At 39.5% G+C, this 16868-nt stretch overlaps 1 protein-coding gene across 2 annotated transcripts in view; it reads left to right on the top strand.

Annotated features, from left to right (window-relative positions):
- The window catches only part of NRXN3 (neurexin 3), a 1638519-nt gene that overhangs the window by 152105 nt on the left and 1469546 nt on the right, over positions 1-16868 (top strand). Inside the window, exon 1 of one of the 2 annotated variants that reach the window (XM_011949473.1) lies at positions 10383-10511. The exons of the other annotated variant lie outside the window; for it this stretch is intronic. The gene's annotated coding sequence lies outside the window, so the exon portion shown is untranslated. Of the gene's footprint in view, positions 1-10382; positions 10512-16868 lie in introns of those variants that run through there. 2 annotated transcript variants of the gene reach the window in all.

The raw sequence follows: 16868 nt of genomic DNA, 5'->3' as shown, positions 1-16868 counted from the left end.
CACTATGTTGGGGTTTCAATCCATAAACATAGTATATCTCTTCATTTATTAAGAGCTTCTTTGATTTTTAATAAACATTCCATAGTTTTCAGCATGCAAATTGTTTATATTTTTATATCTAAGTGCTTTACATTTTTGAGCAATCATAAGTGGTATTTTTAATTTTGGTGGCTACCTGTCCATTGTTCATATAGAGGAATACAGTAGACTTTTGTATGATTATCTTGTGTCCTGTGACCTTGCTGAACTCACATATTGGTTCTAGGTGTGTGTGTGTATGTGTAGATTACTTGGGCTTTTCTACATAGAAATTATGTCATCTGTAAATAATGACAGTTACATTTGTTTCTTCCAGAGCTGTATGTATTTTTTTTTTTTTATTTCCTTATTTTACTGGCTAGAACTTCCAGCACTGTGTTGAATAAAAACAGTGTGAGCAGACATTCTTACTTTGTTCTTGATCTTAAGGGCAAAGCATTCAGTCAAGCACCACGGTTAGCTGTTGGTTTTCTGTAGCTGCTCTTTATTAAGATGAAGAAGTTCATCTCTATTTTTATTCTTCTGAGAGTGGGTGTTAAATTTTGTCAGATGCTATTTATGTGTCAACTGATATAACCATGTGTTTTTTTCTTCTTTAACTGAAGAACGTGCTGGATTACATTGATAGGTTTTTGAATATTGAAACAACTTGCATCCTTGGAGTATACCCCAGTTGGTCATGGCATATAATTCTTTGTATATATTGCTAAATTCTGTTTGCCAATATTTTGTTAAGGATTTTTGTGTCTATATTTGTAAAGGATATTGATGTGTAGTTTTCTTTTTGTACTGTTTTTGTCTCATTTTGGTATCAGGATAATAGCTTCATAAAATGAATTGCAGTATCTCCCTTTTCTCTATTTTCTGAAAGTTATTTTACAGAATTAGTTAATTAATTTAAATGTTTGGTAGAATATTCCAGGGTAACCATCTGGACCTAGAGATTTCATTTTGGGAAGTATTTTAATTATAGATTTAGTTTCCTTAATAGTTATGTAGCTATTCAAATAATCTCTTCCCTATTGAATGCTTTGGGGTAGACAGTGTTTTTTTGAGGAATTGGTCCATTTCACTTAAATTATCAAATTTATGTATGTATTATCAAATTTATGTATGTATTCCTTTATTATCGTTTTGATATCTTCAGGGGCTGTAGTGATATCCCTTCTTTTATTTCTGATATTGATAATTTGTGTCTTCTCTCTAACTTTGTCAGTCTTGCAAGAGGCTTGTTGATTTTATTGAGCTTTTCAAGGAATCATCTCTTTGTTTTATCAATTTTCTAGATTTATTTCATTTTTACTTTTGTTAGTTTTTGCTTTTGTCTTTATCTTCCACTTGCTTTGAATTTGTAAGTTTTTTTTTTAGGTTTTTGAGATGTGGCCTTAGATTATAAATTTGACTTCCCCCCTTTTCTAATATATGAAGTTAGTGCTATAAATTTTCCTCTCAGCACTGTTTTAGTTATGTCCTATAAATTTTGATATGTTTTATTTTTCTTTAGCTTAATGCACTATTTGGTTTTCTTGAGACTTCCTTTTTGACTTATATATTATTTAGAAATGTCTTATTTAATTTACAACTGTTTACTTGTTTTTGTTGTTGTTTCATTTGGTTTAATGTTGGCTGGCAAATGCACTGCATATGATTTCAGTTATTTCGATTTTGTTGAGGTTTGTTTTGTGGTCCAGGATGTGGACCATCTTGGAAAAAATTGTGTATTCTTTTAGTGTTGGGTGGAGTGTTTGATAAATGCCAGTTATTAATAGATACTGTTAGTGGATGGTGTTATTGAGTTCTCTCTCTTTGTGATTTTCTATCTAGTTGTCCTATCGATTATTGAGAGAAGGGTGTGAAGTCTGAAACTCTGATTGGATTTATCTTCTTTTTCAGTTTAACAGTTTTTGCTTCACATACTTTATAGATTTGTTGTTTGGTACAGTTACATTTAGGTGGATTGATTCTTTTATCATTATATGTTAATCCTCTCTGTTTTTGTGATTTTTTTTTTCCTGAAGTCTAATGTATTTGATATTAATAGAGCCACTCTGATTTCTTTTGATTATCTTTGTGTGATATATCTTTTTCTATCATCTTATTTTCATCCTGTCTGTATCACTATATTAGAAGTGAGTTCTTTGTAGATAGCCCATAGTTGGATCGTGTTTTTAATCTATTTTGCTATTTTCTGTCTTTTATTTTACATATTTAGACCCTTTATATTTAATGTCATCATTTATATGTAAGGGTGTAAGTCTACTGTTTCATTGTTTTCTATTTGTTCTCTGTGTTTCTCTTTTCTTTTTCTGCCTTCCTGTTGGTTACTTGAAATTTTTTAAAATTTAGTATTTTTATTTATTTATTTATTTATTTATTTATTTATTTATTTATTTATTTATTTATTTTTGAGACGGAGTCTTGCTCTGTCGCCCGAGCTGGAGTGCAGTGGCCGGATCTCAGCTCACTGCAAGCTCCGCCTCCTGGGTTTACGCCATTCTCCTGCCTCAGCCTCCCAAGTAGCTGGGACCACAGGCGCCCGCCACCTCGCCCGGCTAGCTTTTTGTATTTTTTAGTAGAGACGGGGTTTCACCGTGTTAGCCAGGATGGTCTCGATCTCCTGACCTCGTGATCCGCCTGTCTCGGCCTCCCAAAGTGCTGGGATTACAGGCTTGAGCCACCGCGCCCGGCCGATTTATTTTTGATATTTTGAATATATTTCTTTGTATAGCTTTTTAAGTGATTGCTCTAGGTATTATGCACACATGCCACACACACTCATACAATCATAGTCTACTAGTCTCATTTTAACAGTCCATGTGAAGTGTGGAAACCTTTATATACTCCTCCCTTTATGACTCTTTACCCTCCCCTATTTATAACTTTAAATATTTTGCCTACATGTACTTAGAACCATGTCACACAGTGTTATAATTTTTATTTCAATCATCACACAGAATTTAGAAGGCTCAAAGGAGAAGAAAAGACTATTTGTCCACATTTTTGCTGACTGTGTTGTTCTTCCTGATGTTTTGATTTCTCTTTTAAAAAGTCATTTTCTTTGTTTAGGGAACTTTTGTTAGCCATTATTTGAAGGCAGGTGGTCTGGCAATAACTTCTTTCAATTTTCCTTCATCTGAAAATATCTTGAGTTTTCCTAATTCCTGAAGGACATTTTCACAGATAAGAATTCTAGGTTGACAGTCATTTTCTTTCTGCATTTGAAACATGTTGTGCCACTTCCTCTGGCCTCTGTGGCTTTTGATGAGAAATACACTGTCATTCAAATTCTTTTTCCATTGTAAGAAGATGTCCTTTTTCTCTGTTTCCATTTTTTTTTTTTTTTTTTTGGTCTTCAGTTTTGTAAGTTCGTCTATGATATGTTATTGTAGTCAGCTCAGATTGCCATCACAATATCATAGACAGGGGTGGCTTAAACAATAGAAATTTATCTTCTCACTGTCTGTAGGCTACAAGTCTGAGATCAGGGTGCCAGGTGGTCAAATTCTGGTCCGGGCTCTCTTTCTGGCTTACAGATAAGAGAGTTCTCTCTCTCTTCCTCTTCACATAAGGCTACTAATCCTATCAAATTAAGACACTACCCTTATGACCTCATTTAATCCTAATTGCCTCCTAAAAGCCCTATCACCAAGTAAAGTTACATTGGGAGTTAGGGCTTCAACATGAATTTTAGGGGTGTACAATTCAGTCCATAGCATGTGCCATCATGTGGGTTTAAACATTTTATTTAACTTACTTGCATTTTACTAATCTTCTTGAGTCATTTAGTTTGATGTCTCTTACCACAGTTGGGGAGTTTTCAATTATTACTTCTTTAAGTACTTTTTAGCCATGCCTTCTTTGTCCTCTTCCTCTTGGACTTCATTTACAGAAATGTTACACCTTTTGCTATAGTCCACAGTCCCTGTGGCTCCATTCACCTTCTTCTCTTTTCTTGCCGTTGTTTAGATTGGGTAATGTCTATCTTCCAATTAACTGGCTTTCCCCAGCCTCTGTGTCCTCCATTCTGCTGTTGTGCCCATCCACTGAGATTTTTATTTTGGTTATTGTAGTTTATCAGTTATTCTGGGTTTCTTTTCCATTCTTAAAATGTCATTTTTGTTCTTATTTTTAGTTTCTTTTTAGTTGTGGAGACTTTTATTTCATTGCTGAGACTATACTCTTTGAAGCACCTTTTTTGTTTGTTTGTTTGTTCGTTTGTTTGAGACAGAGTCTGGCTCTGTCACCCTGGCTGGAGTGCAGTGGTGCAATTTTGATTCACTGTAACCTCTACCTCCCGGGTTCAAGTGATTCTCCTGCCTCAACCTCCCGAGTAGCTGGAATTACAGGCACATGCCACCATGCCCAGCTAATTTTTGTATTTTTAGTAGAGATGGGGTTTCACGAGGTTGCCCAGGCTGGTCTCGAACTCCTGACCTCAAATAATCTGCCTGCCTTGGTCCCCCAAAGTGCTGGGATTACAGGCATGAGCCACCACCCCTGGCCTGAAGCACTTTTAAAATGACTGTTTTAGGGCTGGGGGCAGTGACTCATGCCTGTAATCGCAGCACTTTGGGACGCCGAGGTGGGCAGATCACCTGAGGTTAGGAGTTTGAGACAAGCCTGGCTAACCTGGTGAAACCCTGTCTCTTCTAAAAATACAGAATTAGCTGGGCATGGTGATGCATTCCTGTAATCCTAGCTACTCGGGAGGCTGAGGCAAGAGAATTGCTTGAACCTGGGAGGCAGAGGTTGCAGTGAGCCGAGATTGCATCATTGTACTCCAGCCTGGGTGACAAGAGCAAAACTGTCTCAAAAAAAAAAAAAGTAGATAATTCCAACATTTCCATCATTTTACTGTTGGCATCTATTGATTGTCTCTTTTTATTCATTTTGAGATCATCTCATTTCTTGCTATGACATGTTTCCATTGAAACCTGGACATTTTGGTTATTATTTTGAGACTCTGGATCTTATTAAGATCCAGAGTTTTACTTGGCTTTGTCTGACACTTCTCTGTCAGGGAAAGGTGGTTGGAGGAGCCACCTCCTTACTACTTGATTCAGGTAAAAGTCTAGGTTCTCTACTTGGCCAATATTGATACATGAGAGTGGGGCTTGTTACTGTTGGGCAGAGTTTGGAGGTCTGGCTTCCTATGAGGCCTCCATTGATACCTCCCTATCTAAGAGTGAAAGAAGTGCCTTGTTACTACTCCCCATGTGGCTTCCATTGATACTGTGATGATAATGGTGGAATTGCTTCATTATGTTGGGTGTTGGTGGAAGTCCTGGCTCTCTAGTAGGTTTCCATGGACATAATGCCAGAGGGGTTGGGGAGTGGTGATTTGTTCCTGCTGAATAGAAATAAAAATCCAGGCTCCCCATATGGTCTCAATTGACACCATGAAGGTGGAGGGTTTTGTTGTTGCATGGCAGAGATGAAAGTCCTGGCTCCTGGCTTGGCCTTATCTGATACCACTCAGGCTGGCAAGTTGAGAGCCTATTATAGCTTGATAAGCGTGAGGGTCTAGGTTCCTCAGTTGTTCTTCACTGGACTGGGTAGATGTGGGACCACACTCTTTCTGTGATGTTTGGCTGGACTATGGAAATTGCTTTGTGAAAGTTTTTTTGTCTTCCTGGTTCTTTGGCTAGAGATAGCAGGCTTTCTATGGGGCTTTTATTCACATTACCAAATCATTCAATACTTAGTCTGAGAGATGCGATACAAAACAAAAACACAGAAAACTTATTGCTGTGTCATTCTTTAGGTCTCGAGGTCCTGAATTAGTCTACGTTCTCTCTATCATTTCTTATGGTTGTTTTATATATAATATAAAACAACCATTTACATAATAAAAGTACACATAATAAAATATTTAAAAATATGTTTGTTTTATATATAATATCTAGAGTTTTTAGTTGTACTTAATAGAAGGAATAGAAACAAGCATCTATACTCTATTCTCCCTGAAAAAGAAGTCTGTGCACTTGTTTTGAAAACACCAAAACATTTGATAAGTGTATAAGAAATGATGGTCAATTACAGTATAGGCTCGTTTTAGAAATGCAAAGATTCCCAGGGAGCTGTCCAGGGTACTGGACTCTCCTTAAAGCTCTCAGACTGAGTGCATGAGAATTTTCCATTTCTCTGTCTTCTAATTTCTTCTTCTGTTTTCACCTGTTTTAATACCAGCCTCTAACTATTCTGCTCTACCCTTCCATACTCAATGTCTAAGTGCTGCCCAGTGAATTTGTGGTTAGTTGGCCCTTAATAACTAGCAATGCACTGGCTATTTTTGACAGTAATTTTTATTTGCTATCCATTCTAGCTATTCCCTAGTCTGGCTGAATCCTTGGGAAATTCACAACATTGTCATAGTCTTCAGTTGCTGTGTCACTGCTACCTCTAGCCATTAAGTCGCTCTGTTTTGCAGAATGGTAGAAAAAGTCCTCTGGAAAAATGCAAGGCAACAGAGAGGCCCCTCCCTCAAGATGTTAATAGTTTCAGAGGGAAACTAGAACTAGCTATATAACTAGGGGAAATTTTCTCACATCATTTATCTATACTACATTTATTATTCTTTGTTTTTACAATCTATGGAACAGAAAATAATTGACCATTTTGAGTTTTGTTTTCTTTTCTTTGAGTATTTACAGAGAAATAACTGTAAAACATTTTACTTCATTCTATTAGAAATATTGAAAGGGGATGAGGCAGCCATGGCAGAAAAAGGCATTTTTCCCCTTTAAGAGAAATTTCTCTCAGACATAGAAAAAATACAGCAGTCTCCTATTATGAGGTGACCTTGGAGCCAAGAAGTAGTAGTTATTCCCTCCATCCATTCCATTGTTAATACAACAGGTAAGAGTCAGAAAGATTAGTTTCAAAATTTCTATAACCTCTAAGTAAAGTTTCAGCTGTCTTCTTTTATCTGATAGTGTTTTTACTGGTGGTACTTTTAAGGCTTAAACCCACTTTAGGCAACTATTTTCTCTTCTTGAGCATTATGGGCATCTTTTATAGAAACTTTACCTAGCTGTCAGTCTATTAACCCCCAAGTATTTACTTTGATTCATCAGATTGCAGATATTTCTAAAAGGTATACCCCACAAAAATACATGGGCCTGAGAATCCTCAAGGGGGTTGGAATCCAGTGAGCTAGTGAAGGATCTTCAAGGTGTTTATTGAGCACTTACTTATTCCCTGAACTTTGCATGATGCTATATAGGTATTATTAAGTTAAACCTGACAATTCTCTAAGTTATGGACTTAGTGTATAAATGATGGTCTCTGTCTTCAAAGTGGAGATACTCTCTCCCTGTGTTTATGAAAATCATTAAATGACTGCTGGGCTGCATGTATGCAGTGAGTCGTTCTCTGATTACCAGTGATAGATTATCATGATTAATCTTCACCATTTCCCATTCTCCTCTGCACCCTCCCCCAATTTTTATGGTAAAGTCCTTCTTCATCTGTTTGTGCTGCTATCATAACATACCTGAGACTGGGTAATTTATAAACAAGGGAAATTTATTTCTCACAGTTCTGGAGGCTGAGAAGTCCAATATCAAAGTACTGGCAGGTTCAGCAGCTGGTGAGGACCCTGTTCCCTGCCTCCAAGATGGTGCCTTGTTGCTAATCCTCCAGAGGTGACAAATCCTGTGTCCTCACATGGTGAAAGGTGGAAAAGCAAAAAGATTTAAGTTAGTTCCCTCCAGCCATTTTATAAGGCACTAGTGGAGTCCCAAAAAGCTACCTTTTTTTGGGGGGGGGAATGGAGTCTTACTCTGTTGACCAGGCTGGAGTGCAATAGCATGATCTTGGCTCACTGCAACCTCTGTCTCCTGGGTTCAAGTGCTTCTCTTGCCTCAGCCTCCTGAGTAGCTGGAATTACAGGCACCCACCACCATGCCTGTCTAATATCTGTATTTGTAGTAGAGACGGGGTTTTGCCATATTGGCCATGCTGGTCTTGAACTCCTGACCTCAGGTGATCTGCCCTCCTGAGCCTCCCAAAGTGCTGGGATTATAGGTGTGAGCCACCACGTCTGGCCCAAAGGCCACTTTTTAATACCATCACAATGAGGATTAAATTTCAACAGTGGGAGGTGGAAAAGCAAAAAGACTTAAGTTAGTACCCTCCAGCCCTTTTATAAGTCACTAGTTGGGTCCCAAAAGGCCACTTTTTAATACCACCACAATGAGGATTAAATTTTAACATAAATTTTGGAAGGGACGTAAACATTCAAGCCATAAATCAAAGGCAGATATTGTGCTCCTTTGCTTGCACAAATAGCCAGTCTCTGGCAATGGACCATTTTCTAACTTGTATAAAGCTAGCTGGCCCGCATGAGGATTCAATCCATAACTCATACTTAACTTCCTGATCTAACCAGCTAAACTACTCGTTATAGTTAAAAAGGCAATACACAATAGAGGAACACATTCGCTCGTTTTTCAGTTTTAATAATTTTTAATGCCTTGACTAGATCAAACTAGTAAGATACAAAGCCTGCATTTGATTCCAGGTTTGCTGAATTCCAATGTTGTACAGCTTTAAAAAGGGAATTATTGCATGCTTTAAAATGGTGTTTCCATCTCACTGCATGTGGTGAGTGATGAATCACTGAATGGATGATGAACTGTTCTGAATGGTGCTGTTTATTATATGTTGTACATTGTGTGCTGTGCACCACTGACCTGCATAGGATCTATGTGTGTTCTTCTGAATATTGAAAAAATGAGGCAAAAGGTACTTTTTATCTGCCCTGAGGATGTTATGTATATTAATAAACTTGCATCTATGAAAAAAAGGTCCACATGCAACGACCTTTTCATTTGATAGCAAGAAAAGTCTGAATTAGTGAAAAGTCAGAATAAGTGATTACTTGGAATTTTAAAAAATCACCTTCAAGAATATTCAGTAGTGAAAACAAAGATTTATTAAATGGATTGATGGATATTTTATTGAATATATAATGATTCTTAGGAGATTCATATTTATATGAATTACAAGTGAGTAGGTGCTGCTCAAGTGCTTAAAAAGTTTGTTTTTTTAAGAATCTTCACCATTCCTTCTAAGAATTTGCAGCATTTGGTGATGTCCTTAACAAACCATTGTATATAGCAGAGGATTAAACTGGAATCACACATAAATGGTCATATATTCCAAATACGAAGATGTAAACAGTTTAGGGTCTGCTCTGAGCACCTACTTAGTGTAGTAGAGCTGAGCAGTTGGAGTCATTTGTTCTAAAATCACATAGGTCTAATCCTGAAATTTCCTCTTAACCATGTGACTTTGGACAGGTTACCTAGCATCTCTAACATCACCTGTGCTCATTTCTAAAATGGAGAGAATACTGATTAGACATATCTTATATGATTTGGGGGCTACTGAATAAGATACTACATGAAAAGTACTATAAATCATATTTACAACATATTAAAGATCAGCTGCTTCTATTATTAATATTGACACTATTAATAAGAAGTAATTTTACAAATGATGCTCTCTCCCTGTGAGAGGTTATGGATAACAATTCAGTCTATATTTGTTAGCATCATAAGAAGACAACTCCATATATAGTATTCTGCTCCCAGATTTCTGCTTCTTGTTTAAGGTGGGAGCAAATAAATGACAGGTTCAATCCAAAATATCTTTGAGTTGTTCAGCTAACCCTGGGATTGGGTGAAGGATTTAGGATGGCTATGTTTTGTGCCTGAAATAAGGTGATTTCAAGACTCCTGTATTTACTACAGAGTATTCCAAACCTTTGCAGCTACCTTGAAACTCTCAATCACAATCAGCCAATAGGAAGAAGGGGCCCCAGGTAACTGTTGTAGAAACACTGCTGGCTTTTGCCCTGACTTCTTTTCTGCTCACTGCAGTAGCAACTTAGCTTCAAAATGTCCTCTTTAGTCATGCATTCTGATCAAAGTAGTTATTTAAAGATTGTGGCTAGTGGTAGAGTAGATACCCCTGGTATTTCCCACAGCAGAGTTCGCATTCTGGGAATCTTAGGTCCATGTGACTTCCTGAGTCAGTGATTCACACTGAGAAAAGAGATAGGTTTGGCATGACACAATCTGCAGATTCAAATAAATCCCCTGGGAGAGGATGAGGCTGCCGATAGTCCTCTTTGCTGGCTGACGCTCCCAGTGTATGCACAAAACACCCTGTCCCGGGCCCCAGATGTGTGCAGGTTTCTAATTGCCGGTGCTGCACTAAGATTTGAAGGGTGAGAGAGTTGCAAAATCACGAACACCGAGGGCGGTGTTAGGAAGGCAGCTTCCTGCACACTGTTGTAGGTGTTAGTGAGATTATCAATTGCTCCGGGAGAGACACAGGACTGGAGGGCTTGAGGAATGTGGTGGTCCCTCTCTTCGCTGTTTCTGCCCCCTGAGGTTGTGCTTTCTCAGGGATATGCACTCTGCACTTCCATTCCTGCAGTGAAATTAACTCGAGCTTGGCAGGTAAGTCTTTCAGCTCACCTTTAAAAAGAAAAGATATGTGAGCTGCGGTGGGGGTGGGCTGTACCCATTTTCCTTACATTGGACATATTTTATTGGTGCAAAGTGGTATTTGGAAGCTTAAATGTGGGGCAGAGGTTTGAAGTAGACAGATGAACTCTGTGGCCCTGAGAGAAGAGAAAGGATAAACAAAAGGAAGGGAAGGGGACTCAAGCATTTTTCTCCTAATAAATCTCTCATTTTTCTTGGAAATTTTGCCTCCAGGCCGATGCCTGGCCCCAAAACAGGGTCTTTGGCATGAGTTATAGCTGTGATGTTCCCTATTTTCCATTTTTTTTTTAAGTTGTCGCTGCATGGGAGCAGGCAGACAGAAACAGGGTTGCATGTTGTCAATACAGGCTGCAGAAGTCAATAAGCAGCCAGACAGAGAGTGAAATTGGAGGAGGCAGCTATAGATTTCTTAGGTTATTTCTTGTGAGTTTTTCAGAACTTGTGTGATTCAGTCTTGTCAGATACTATTTTGAGCTGGGCTGAGACAAACACATTCCCCTAGTGCACCAGATGTTGCCTGCAGCCTCCCAATTTCTAGAGGCACCTGGGTCGGCTTTCTTGGGGCAAGGGAATGTCCAAGCAAGGGTCAGGAATGAGGGAATTGGAAACTATAATGGGAAAAACGACTGTTTTACTCCTCTAGAATCTAATAGAAATCATAATGTCACCCTGGAGATAATTATTATGCTGTTAGTGATTGGCTTGAGATCAGGGACTGTGCCTCATTCAATTCACTGCTTGGATCAGAGTGAACACTCAATAAATGTACGACGATTAAATGTTAGTATCAAAACACATACTTTTGGGGTAAGCTCAGATAGATATACTGGGTTCTGCTTAGAATGATAAGATGGAATAATGAGGGAGACTAATGTTGATTGGTGGATAATTATGAAGAAATGAGTTCTGTTAAATAGTAGATTAATATCTGCAAGTGGAATTATTAGATAAGGACACACAGACACAGGGTCTGTCTGCCTGCCTATCGTCTGTCTACTTTCATCTCTCTCTTGTGTTTCACCTGATTCCAGAAGAATTTCAGGAAGCTTATAGAACAAGTTTAATGAAAATTAGCATCATTAGGGATAAAAATGACAAAATATATAGGCTTCATCCAGCAGTCAATCTTCTGTGGTTCTACGGTGACATGGACCACAGATAATTGAAATGTAAGGGTTACTGTAACTTAATTTAAGCATTTATTTTAACCTCTTCCACCAATCTCGTGCTTGATGCTGCAAACCTAGAGTAAAGTAGATGAATGTTCTGGCCCTGCCCTTGGTCCTAGTGAGGTAAAACTAGCAAAGGGCAGGTAACAGTCATGCAGGGGATTGAGTCATACATGGAGGGTTGGTTGAACATTTTGCCCTTTGGAGGTGATAAAGCAGATAATTGGATGGCTCTTCTCCATTCTGTGGGCTGAGCTGCTCTTTCATAGCTTCACAGTGCTTTGCTTACTTTTTCTTCCCCTATTTGAAACTGAATCAGGAAGATCATATTTCCCTTTCAATCCTGCTTAATAAAATATTCTATTATTTTCTCAGCTGCAAAAGTATCCTATTATCACTGATCATTTCCTCCTCATCTCAGAGTGTTTGTCACTGGCCACAGTTTATATACAAGCTACACAGGCTGCCTGGAACTTGTACTGGCTTTATAGTGGATGCTGGGGAAGAGGTGGGGGGTTCCGGGTATCTGATGAATTCCTGCAACTGCAGGGCTGGGAGCCTGGCAGGGAGCCAAAGGGACTGTGGACAGATGCTGTGATTGTGGTCGACCTGGCTCAGCTAATATTCCCAGACTTGGAGCTGGGGGGACACATTCACTTCATTCAACTCATACAAAAATACGGACTTAGTATCGACTATGTGTTAAGGCATGGAATTCTTGGCATACTCAGGGTGTCAAACCCGGGAGTCCATTTTCCCCAAGTAGCCAACTATGCTACCCACATAGCAGGTGCTGTTACATTGTCTTGTTTATTTCTCTTGGATGGGGAAAGAATTTTATCCTATTCACAAATGAGGAAACCGAGACTCACATATTATGCACCATGCCTGAGATTGCAGGTAGTGAGTGGATGAATAATGATGGAAACTGTTTACTTCAACCGTACTGCACGTCTGTAAGAAAAGACATTCAGAAAAGACTCTTACAAGGCAGTGCATGCTAAGGGCTAGAAAGTTTGGTGAGAGATGACTCCCATGGAGAAGTAGAAATTAAGGTGGGCTTTGAAGCATGAGCGGATGACAAAAAACCCAACCCAAACTGGCTTAAACAGTAAGGGGGTGGTTATTGGCTCATGTAATTGAGAAGATCAATGTGACCAAGGTTTGGATATTTCTGTCTAGTGTCTCCTGCTGAGTTGGCTTTATCCTCAACTCAGCTACCTATTGTCCTCTGGATCCTATCCCCCAGAAGCTGAAGGATGACTGCAGGAGTTTCAGACTCCTACATAGTTCCTGGGGCCACTTTCTCTCATTAGCCTCAACTGTGGCTGGGGGTAGGCAGGAGATAGTTTATTCTGTACCCTCTACTAAATAGTATAGGTAAGACTAATAAAGAATACATTTTGCAAAAGGAAAATCTTGGTAGGAGAAGGGCAATGAATGGTTGGTAGCCCACTAACGTCCCATAGCAGAGGATTTAGAGAGGCAAGGGGGAACAGAACTCCTCACAGCACAAGCCCTAGTAGCAGTGGAGGGTGGGTAAGCCTGGGTTAGGAGTTATGATGTCAGTCTTCTGATGTTCCTGGGAATAGATGTTTTGGCCAGCTATGTGTTATTACCAGTGCCCTCTGACCCCAAAACCACATTGCTGCATCCTGATAGCTTCCTCCTAGACCTCAGAGGTTGGGGGTGGGGGTATGGGAGTCTTAGTCTACTAAGGTAGAAATCAGTGAACCAGTAGGGTCAGATCATGTTAGTGGAAGTGATCCCAAGATTCCCTGTCTAGTCTGAGGCTGCATATACCCTGAACTCTAATAGCCCATTGATGTCAGTTCTTGGCTACCTGCTCCAGTGAAACTCGGGTCCTAAAAGTCAACAGGTGCTCAGTGATAAAGCAGGGTACAAGGAGACAGAGTCAGGGTCTTAGGGACTGGGATCCTGTTGAATGGCCCTAAGATGATGTGACATTTGTTGTTTCACTAACTCCTACCAACTCATGCCTAGGTTTGCTTAAAGGGCTTTTGTTTCTGGAGGCATATCCTGAGGTCATGAGTGGGAAGCTTAGGGCTTGGCCCATCAAAACAGAGAACTCATTCTTTTTCTTTTCCAGAAAAGCAGAGAAGCATCATGGGTAATGAAAAAAAGACTGCACTAGGAGGAATCAGGAGACATGATTTTGACCTGGGGTCCACATGTACTGATTCCTGTTTGACTTTGTATCATCTTCTTTAATTTCTGCTACTAAGTCCCCTATCAAGGTGTTTCTGTTGTTGTTGCTTTTTCTCTTCTTTCCTCAGGTAGAATTATTTTATAGTCAAGCTTTGTTATTCTAGCAAAGAAACCTGGGGTTATGCTTTGGAAGGCCATTTCTTCCTGTGTTTGAACTAAGTTGAATTTAGCAGGTGCAAAGGGCTGCAGAAGAGACTTGGTAGTTGATAGAATTGTAGCCAGGATTCAGAGGGCCATCAGGAGTCCTAGGCCTTGACTCTTTGAGCCCTGTGCTGAAATCACCCCTCAAGGGTTCCTCTATCCAGGCTCTGCTCTTCTGTGTGTAACACCATGCCATGCCCAGCCACACTTGGGAATAATCTCAGATTCTGGATCTTTACCTCTCTTTTTAATTTTGCTGCTCAGCCTCTCTGTGCTGTCTTCACACATCCCATTAGTCAACAAAGTCCTATTGATTTTATATCCAAATTCCTCTTAAACCCACACTATCTTGTTCATCCCCAGTGTTTCAGTGCTGCCCTTCCCCCATTGGACCCTTATAATTGCTGCCTTACTGTGCATGGGATATGAGAGGTCCTCCACAAATAGCATTTGAACAAATGCAGAATGAGATAATTACACAGGTGAAATGGCATGAAACAGGCCTGGAGTTCTCAGTCTTCTACTTATATGGGATAAACATGGATTGGTATTTCTAGAAATAATTATAGGAAAGAACTAGGTCCTTTTGTAGCCAACTCACCATGTGTCTGAAGTTACCTTATTTCCATCTCATGAAGATCTTTAACAAGTTTATGTGAAACAAACTGTTTGTTTCTACTGAGAAGACTATGCCCAAGTCTTGCCACATTCTGACGATGTGCCACACCCTCCCCTGCTTCTCTAAGGTCTCATTTTACCATCCTCATTTTGCCAGCCTCTGGGAAACTTGATCTAAGCCTATGCAATGCTAAAAGTGCCTGCTTAACAGCTTGGAAGGGAGGAGAGGCAATTTATTTGCTCAATTGAATTACCTGTTTACACTTCTGATCTCCCAAGCATATGTCAGAACAAGAAGATAATAGAAGAAATTGTTAACATTGCATGGAACTAGGGAGTCCACATATAAGAGAAATTTATCACATGAAAATGTTTGCTTTCTTTGGAGGTGAATCTCTTTCACCATCAGAATTGCCTCCCTCCTGTCATTTGCCTTGCAACAAATTTTCCTTTACAGTATCTTTACTCAGGGTGCTTTTCCCCTGAAAACAGAAACACCTAGTTGACATCTCACCACTCTGCTGCTTTGGTCACATCCTAGTGATGGAATGACAAGCCCACTCCATAGGTGCCTCTGAAGAGCTTATTTCAGGGTGCTGCAAGACAACTATTTGCTCAGAAAATTCTCATGAGGTTGATGGTTTTCAAAGCCGGAAGGAGAGGGAATTCCTGGTACACTTCCCTCTGTGTGCTGGAGAAATGAAGAAACACTTGAAGGCAAAGTCATAAGTCAGGCTGAGGATGGCTTCTGGTGGAGTGGTTTGGAGATTTCATCTCAAGTTGAGAGCTGTTCCGGAACAGCTTCTACCTGACTTGTTTATTTCTCAGCTATTAATAGAACTAACAGAGTGAGGATGGTCCAGGAATCTCTCCCATAATGTCCTACTTCAGGGCTTGAAATTCTATTAGAAATTCAATTTTAACATCATGGGATAAAACATAAATGCATGAATCTTTTTGCAGAACCCCTGCCAAGGGACACCCTTCAATAAATACTTATGAAGCTGGACACTGGGCTGGTTGCTACAAGTACAAAGAAAAGCAAGTCATATCATCTCCTAACAAAGAGCTCACAACCTGGATGATGATGCCAATTCGAAGAATAACAAGAACAGGTGTAGATGGTGGTTGCTATATGCTAGGTACCATTCTATGTGCTTTACATGCTGAAGTCATTGCATTATCACAAGCCTGTAAGACTCTTATCCATATTTTGTAGGTGAGGAAACTGGGACACTGGCTTGTTAAGTGTCTTGCCTGAATCACAGGATTAACATGTACAAGGCACTATGAGAGCAGAGAGAAAAGAGGCGTGGTCAGGGAGTAAGAGAGACACATGCATAGACCACTGATGTGGACTCATCATCTCCATAACTGGCCCTTTGCCCTTCCTTTGCATTCAAAATTATTCTCACTCTCTCATTCAATTTAGCTATTCCTATGAAGGGGTGAAAATCCCTAACCTCTTGATATGAATTTAGTATTCAAAGGCACCTGAGATGAGAAAGGCAGAAAGTATTCGATATAATTTGGGTCTGCTTCTTGATTTTTCTCAGGTTTGGTCAAGAGGCTGAGAAGCAAATATAATGCAATGACACACAGATAAGCAGCGTATTGAAAAGGTATATCTCAATTTCTAGTATTTCCACCAGACATTATGACCCTTTTTCAGCTATGGTAGTCTTTCAGGATTATTTTGATTATAAGTGACAGGAAAACCCAACCCAAACTGCCTAAGTCAAAGAAAATTTTAGAGGGTCCCATAAGGAGAAAGTCTAGGGGTTGCTCTGGGTCTAGGAATAGCTTGATGCAAGGTCTCGTGTAATATTGCTGGGTTTTCTGTTCTCATCTTTCAACTTAGTTCTACTCTCCTCTTGCCTCATGATCACAAGATTGATGCAGCAGCTCCAACCCTTACTTTGCTTAGCTTCTGTCTAGGGGGAGATATAAAAGTTACTTTTCTGAATTATCAGAAAGATTCCTGGGCTTTTCTATCGTTGGCCCTATTAGGTTGCCTGCCTATTTCTCGATCAGTAACTGTGCCCAGGGAAATAAATTACACTGATTAGCTTAGGCCAATGGGTATAAGAATAAAATGAAAGTGGACAACCAGTAAGTCTCTGAGGAAATTCAGTTTATGTTGGAGACAGGT

This window comes from Colobus angolensis, unplaced genomic scaffold, assembly GCF_000951035.1.
Source record: "Colobus angolensis palliatus isolate OR3802 unplaced genomic scaffold, Cang.pa_1.0 Scaffold3, whole genome shotgun sequence".
NCBI classification, from domain to species: Eukaryota; Metazoa; Chordata; class Mammalia; order Primates; family Cercopithecidae; genus Colobus; species Colobus angolensis.
This window is presented reverse-complemented; position numbering and strand designations above follow the sequence as displayed.